At 39.0% G+C, this 6,811-nt stretch overlaps 2 long non-coding RNA genes across 2 annotated transcripts; both read left to right on the top strand.

Annotated features, from left to right (window-relative positions):
* The first annotated feature begins 997 nt into the window (after positions 1-997).
* Positions 998-1,846, top strand: LOC149685522 (uncharacterized). Its single transcript, XR_016384084.1, has 3 exons — positions 998-1,073; positions 1,141-1,189; positions 1,260-1,846. It is a non-coding gene; the product is annotated as an uncharacterized LOC149685522 (long non-coding RNA).
* Positions 1,847-5,238: 3,392 nt separating this feature from the next.
* Positions 5,239-6,050, top strand: LOC149685521 (uncharacterized). Its single transcript, XR_016384083.1, has 3 exons — positions 5,239-5,314; positions 5,382-5,430; positions 5,501-6,050. It is a non-coding gene; the product is annotated as an uncharacterized LOC149685521 (long non-coding RNA).
* Positions 6,051-6,811: the final 761 nt, after the last annotated feature.

Genomic DNA, 6,811 nt, shown 5'->3' with positions numbered 1-6,811 from the left:
TGCCCCACTAGTATTAAAATTAGTTATAAACCACTTGATAAATGAAAAAAATTATCTTTAGACAAATTAAACTCGGTCATTCAAGATTTCCAGTACAAAGATTTAGTTATAAAAGACAAATGCGTAATAATAACTAAACAAGTTTTAAATTCTGAAAGTGATAGCATTGTTGGTACCGCTTCCCAAAAAAAGTGTCTTTTGTACTTCTTTCCTTTGTTGTTTGGGTCATACATTGATTGTGGGGATGACTATTGGGAAGCTCTTCTAACTTTAATTGAAATTGGAGAGATAATAACAGCCCCAGTTATCGATTCGGATTGGTTACCACATCTTTATGAAATAATTTTAGATTTTTACGATAGTTTAAGAGCTTTGCCTAATGCTAACTTCACACCGAAAGTTCATTACATGATTCACTATCCCCGATTAATTGAAAAGTATGGACCTCTAGTTTAGTTATGGTGTATGCGTTTAAAAGCGAAGCACCAATACTTCAAGAACATAGTCAGCGTCTCTCGCAATTTCAGAAATATATGTTCAACATTAAAGGTAGCGTCGGCGACGTTTATTACCGATCTAGAACGCTAGATGGCGCTCGCGTTGGGGGCGGTGGCCTAAAATTTGAAAAAAGGACCATACCCTAGGAGTGGATGAATCGCGTCACGTGGGTTACAAAGACTCTATTTGCCCCTCAACCTGGACTCCACGTATCAATATAAATGAAGCTCGCCTAGAGCGCAAAACCTTGCAGTCCATTTTGCACCCCTTTTCCTCATTCTTTCGTAACAGCGAGGAGCAGTTTTTCTTTTTTGCACCTGGGAACTTCTTTTATTCTTGGAATTTTTCTTTTTTTGTACTATGCTGTTATATAGTCATAGGAGAGGGGAAATTCGCGGAATTGAGAAATCATTCGACTTGGTTTGGTTGGGGGCTTGGGGCCGGGCGCGTTTAGCGATCGGTTAGGTATCTTTCTTCGGGACGAGATTTCAGAAAGACGGTAAGAAACGAATTGAGCTTTCTTCATATCGCATGAAGTCAATTGTGTTCGGAACTGTTTTATATGAAGATGATAGGTAACTATTAATAAAAGCATCAAAACTATATCCATGCCTGGTTTTAATTCATGCTTTGTTTTATCAGGAAAATTATTTTAGTGGTGTTTGGTAATGAACATCAAAAATAAAATGAGGTAAAAATCGAATGTTAAGTTTGACCAATCTAAAAGATTAGTGAGTAAACATTTTGTGACTTTTATATAGTGCGTATACACCAGGACGTTACTGATAATTTAACAGGACGTGTGAATAATGTTTGAAATTATTGGGGTGGGAGAAGTTGCTCCCTCTCTCAGCTTTATCTTCAGTGTCATGTTGTGATTGTGAGGCATTCTACGTCAGCCAAGATGGTCAAGTACTAATTCAAACTGAACTGCTAGCCTTTCTCCCAGCAGCCTCTTGGCTTAGTAACACTGGGAGAACCAAAATGAAATTGAACTGGGTTACTGGACGCTTGGCAAAATTTAAATGGACGCTCGCGATATTTTAAGTGGACACTCGCGATATTTTAAATGGACACTCGCGATATTTTAAGTGGACACTCGCGATATTTTAAAAGGACGCTCGCGATATTTTAAATGGACGCTCGCGATATTTTAAGTGGACACTCGCGATATTTTAAGTGGACACTCGCGATATTTTAAGTGGACACTCGCGATATTTTAAATGAACACTCGCGATATTTTAAATGGACGCTCGCGATATTTTAAATGGACGCTCGCGATATTTTAAATGGACGCTCGCGATATTTTAAATGGACGCTCGCGATATTTTAAATGGACGCTCGCGATATTTTAAATGGACACTCGCGATATTTTAAATGGACACTCGCGATATTTTAAATGGACGCTCGCGATATTTTAAATGGACACTCGCGATATTTTAAATGGACACTCGCGATATTTTAAATGGACGCTCGCGATATTTTAAGTGGACACTCGCGATATTTTAAGTGGACACTCGCGATATTTTAAGTGGACACTCGCGATATTTTAAGTGGACACTCGCGATATTTTAAGTGTAGACTCGCGATATTTTAAATGAACACTCGCGATATTTTAAATGGACACTCGCGATATTTTAAATGAACACTCGCGATATTTTAAATGGACGCTCGCGATATTTTAAATGGACGCTCGCGATATTTTAAATGGACGCTCGCGATATTTTAAATGGACGCTCGCGATATTTTAAATGGACGCGTAATTTTAATTACGGTAAAATTTAAGAAACGGCACCAAAACCCCTGTCCCTGTCCCTGTCCCTGTCCCTGTCCCGGACGCGTCCGCGAAACGAACGCTTACGATAAGAGAGGGAAACCGGTCGCGTCCGCGAAACGTACGCTTACGATGAGAGAGAGAGATCGCTAGCGTACGCGGTGGCGATACGAAGCTCCGCGTAGAGAGAGAACTGCCTGCCTGGTATATTAGTGAGAGGGGGAAGAGGGAGAGGGGGCATCCCGCTCGGAGAGAGAGGAAAGAAAGGTAGTTTAAATCTCGCGGGCTTTTTTGAGTGAAGGGAAACAAGATGATAATTTTCGTGCACTACTGCACTTTGTGTGCGTGATACATCAGAGATTATGCTGGATGGTTAGGTTAGGTTTCGTAAAATAGAGGGGACGCTTTACGGTCATAGTGATTTCTGGTTTAGGGGATCCAGGATTTTGTTTAAATACATTATTTGATTCGTATGGTTTTTAAAAATTATACTTTAGTGGGGTGCACAATTTAGTTTCATTAATATTATTTGAAATGTGACGTTATTAGAAATTAAAGGGATACACGATTGTGTTTGTATTAGTGAGAGGGGGAAGAGGGAGAGGGGGCATCCCGCTCGGAGAGAGAGGAAAGAAAGGTAGTTTAAATCTCGCGGGCTTTTTTGAGTGAAGGGAAACAAGATGATAATTTTCGTGCACTACTGCACTTTGTGCGCGTGATACATCAGAGATTATGCTGGATGGTTAGGTTAGGTTTCGTAAAATAGAGGGGGCGCTTTACGGTCATAGTGATTTCTGGTTTAGGGGATCCAGGATTTTGTTTAAATACATTATTTGATTCGTATGGTTTTTAAAAATTATACTTTAGTGGGGTGCACAATTTAGTTTCATTAATATTATTTGAAATGTGACGTTATTAGAAATTAAAGGGATACACGATTGTGTTTGTATTAGTGAGAGGGGGAAGAGGGAGAGGGGGCATCCCGCTCGGAGAGAGAGGAAAGAAAGGTAGTTTAAATCTCGCGGGCTTTTTTGAGTGAAGGGAAACAAGATGATAATTTTCGTGCACTACTGCACTTTGTGCGCGTGATACATCAGAGATTATGCTGGATGGTTAGGTTAGGTTTCGTAAAATAGAGGGGGCGCTTTACGGTCATAGTGATTTCTGGTTTAGGGGATCCAGGATTTTGTTTAAATACATTATTTGATTCGTATGGTTTTTAAAAATTATACTTTAGTGGGGTGCACAATTTAGTTTCATTAATATTATTTGAAATGTGACGTTATTAGAAATTAAAGGGATACACGATTGTGTTTCAGAAATGTTTTTAGTTGTCAACTATACGGGGGGTCACGTGAGCCGTGTAAAATTACTATTAAGGCCCAGCCCTTGGGCCATCTTGTTACTTAGATGAAGTGGAATTAGTTAATCCGTTAGGCTCGGAAAGAGGCAAGCATAAAACTACGTTAGTGTACTATTATGTTGGAAATATAAATCCAAAATACAGGAGCAAATTAAGTTTTATTAAACTAGCTCTAGCGGTTAGATATCCCTTTATCAAGAAATATGGATACGCGAAAATTTTAAAGCCACTACTTGACGATTTGGAGAGCTTAGAAATGGATGGAATTACCGTTAACAGCAAAACAATCAAGGGAACCGTTGCAACTATTTCAGGTGATAATTTATCCAGTCATGGTATAGGTGGATTTTCAGAGTGCTTTTCGGGGGTTAGAATTTGTCGTCACTGTATGATTAAAAAGGAAAAAATAAGAAATTGTTTCGATGAAAATGACCTGATAATCCGGACTGAAGAAACGCACAAGTACCATTTGGATGCCGTTTTATTGGACGCGTCAAATCGCTCTATATACGGAGTTAACGGACCATCGCCCTTTAGTGTACTTCCTAATTTCAAAGTTACCGAATCATTGCCTCCCGATATTATGCACGATTTTTTAGAGGGGGTTGCCCCACTAGTATTAAAATTAGTTATAAACCACTTGATAAATGAAAAAAATTATCTTTAGACAAATTAAACTCGGTCATTCAAGATTTCCAGTACAAAGATTTAGTTATAAAAGACAAATGCGTAATAATAACTAAACAAGTTTTAAATTCTGAAAGTGATAGCATTGTTGGTACCGCTTCCCAAAAAAAGTGTCTTTTGTACTTCTTTCCTTTGTTGTTTGGGTCATACATTGATTGTGGGGATGACTATTGGGAAGCTCTTCTAACTTTAATTGAAATTGGAGAGATAATAACAGCCCCAGTTATCGATTCGGATTGGTTACCACATCTTTATGAAATAATTTTAGATTTTTACGATAGTTTAAGAGCTTTGCCTAATGCTAACTTCACACCGAAAGTTCATTACATGATTCACTATCCCCGATTAATTGAAAAGTATGGACCTCTAGTTTAGTTATGGTGTATGCGTTTAAAAGCGAAGCACCAATACTTCAAGAATATAGTCAGCGTCTCTCGCAATTTCAGAAATATATGTTCAACATTAAAGGTAGCGTCGGCGACGTTTATTACCGATCTAGAACGCTAGATGGCGCTCGCGTTGGGGGCGGTGGCCTAAAATTTGAAAAAAGGACCATACCCTAGGAGTGGATGAATCGCGTCACGTGGGTTACAAAGACTCTATTTGCCCCTCAACCTGGACTCCACGTATCAATATAAATGAAGCTCGCCTAGAGCGCAAAACCTTGCAGTCCATTTTGCACCCCTTTTCCTCATTCTTTCGTAACAGCGAGGAGCAGTTTTTCTTTTTTGCACCTGGGAACTTCTTTTATTCTTGGAATTTTTCTTTTTTTGTACTATGCTGTTATATAGTCATAGGAGAGGGGAAATTCGCGGAATTGAGAAATCATTCGACTTGGTTTGGTTGGGGGCTTGGGGCCGGGCGCGTTTAGCGATCGGTTAGGTATCTTTCTTCGGGACGAGATTTCAGAAAGACGGTAAGAAACGAATTGAGCTTTCTTCATATCGCATGAAGTCAATTGTGTTCGGAACTGTTTTATATGAAGATGATAGGTAACTATTAATAAAAGCATCAAAACTATATCCATGCCTGGTTTTAATTCATGCTTTGTTTTATCAGGAAAATTATTTTAGTGGTGTTTGGTAATGAACATCAAAAATAAAATGAGGTAAAAATCGAATGTTAAGTTTGACCAATCTAAAAGATTAGTGAGTAAACATTTTGTGACTTTTATATAGTGCGTATACACCAGGACGTTACTGATAATTTAACAGGACGTGTGAATAATGTTTGAAATTATTGGGGTGGGAGAAGTTGCTCCCTCTCTCAGCTTTATCTTCAGTGTCATGTTGTGATTGTGAGGCATTCTACGTCAGCCAAGATGGTCAAGTACTAATTCAAACTGAACTGCTAGCCTTTCTCCCAGCAGCCTCTTGGCTTAGTAACACTGGGAGAACCAAAATGAAATTGAACTGGGTTACTGGACGCTTGGCAAAATTTAAATGGACGCTCGCGATATTTTAAGTGGACACTCGCGATATTTTAAATGGACACTCGCGATATTTTAAGTGGACACTCGCGATATTTTAAAAGGACGCTCGCGATATTTTAAATGGACGCTCGCGATATTTTAAGTGGACACTCGCGATATTTTAAGTGGACACTCGCGATATTTTAAGTGGACACTCGCGATATTTTAAATGAACACTCGCGATATTTTAAATGGACGCTCGCGATATTTTAAATGGACGCTCGCGATATTTTAAATGGACGCTCGCGATATTTTAAATGGACGCTCGCGATATTTTAAATGGACACTCGCGATATTTTAAATGGACACTCGCGATATTTTAAGTGGACACTCGCGATATTTTAAAAGGACGCTCGCGATATTTTAAATGGACGCTCGCGATATTTTAAGTGGACACTCGCGATATTTTAAGTGGACACTCGCGATATTTTAAGTGGACACTCGCGATATTTTAAATGAACACTCGCGATATTTTAAATGGACGCTCGCGATATTTTAAATGGACGCTCGCGATATTTTAAATGGACGCTCGCGATATTTTAAATGGACGCTCGCGATATTTTAAATGGACACTCGCGATATTTTAAATGGACACTCGCGATATTTTAAATGGACGCTCGCGATATTTTAAATGGACACTCGCGATATTTTAAATGGACACTCGCGATATTTTAAATGGACGCTCGCGATATTTTAAGTGGACACTCGCGATATTTTAAGTGGACACTCGCGATATTTTAAGTGGACACTCGCGATATTTTAAGTGGACACTCGCGATATTTTAAGTGTAGACTCGCGATATTTTAAATGAACACTCGCGATATTTTAAATGGACACTCGCGATATTTTAAATGAACACTCGCGATATTTTAAATGGACGCTCGCGATATTTTAAATGGACGCTCGCGATATTTTAAATGGACGCTCGCGATATTTTAAATGGACGCTCGCGATATTTTAAATGGACGCTCGCGATATTTTAAATGGACGCTCGCGATATTTTAAATGGACGCTCGCG

Source organism: Phalangium opilio, unplaced genomic scaffold (assembly GCF_054372755.1).
Source record: "Phalangium opilio isolate 3A_F unplaced genomic scaffold, DU_Popi_V2 ptg000032l_1, whole genome shotgun sequence".
Taxonomy (NCBI): Eukaryota; Metazoa; Arthropoda; class Arachnida; order Opiliones; family Phalangiidae; genus Phalangium; species Phalangium opilio.
This window is presented reverse-complemented; position numbering and strand designations above follow the sequence as displayed.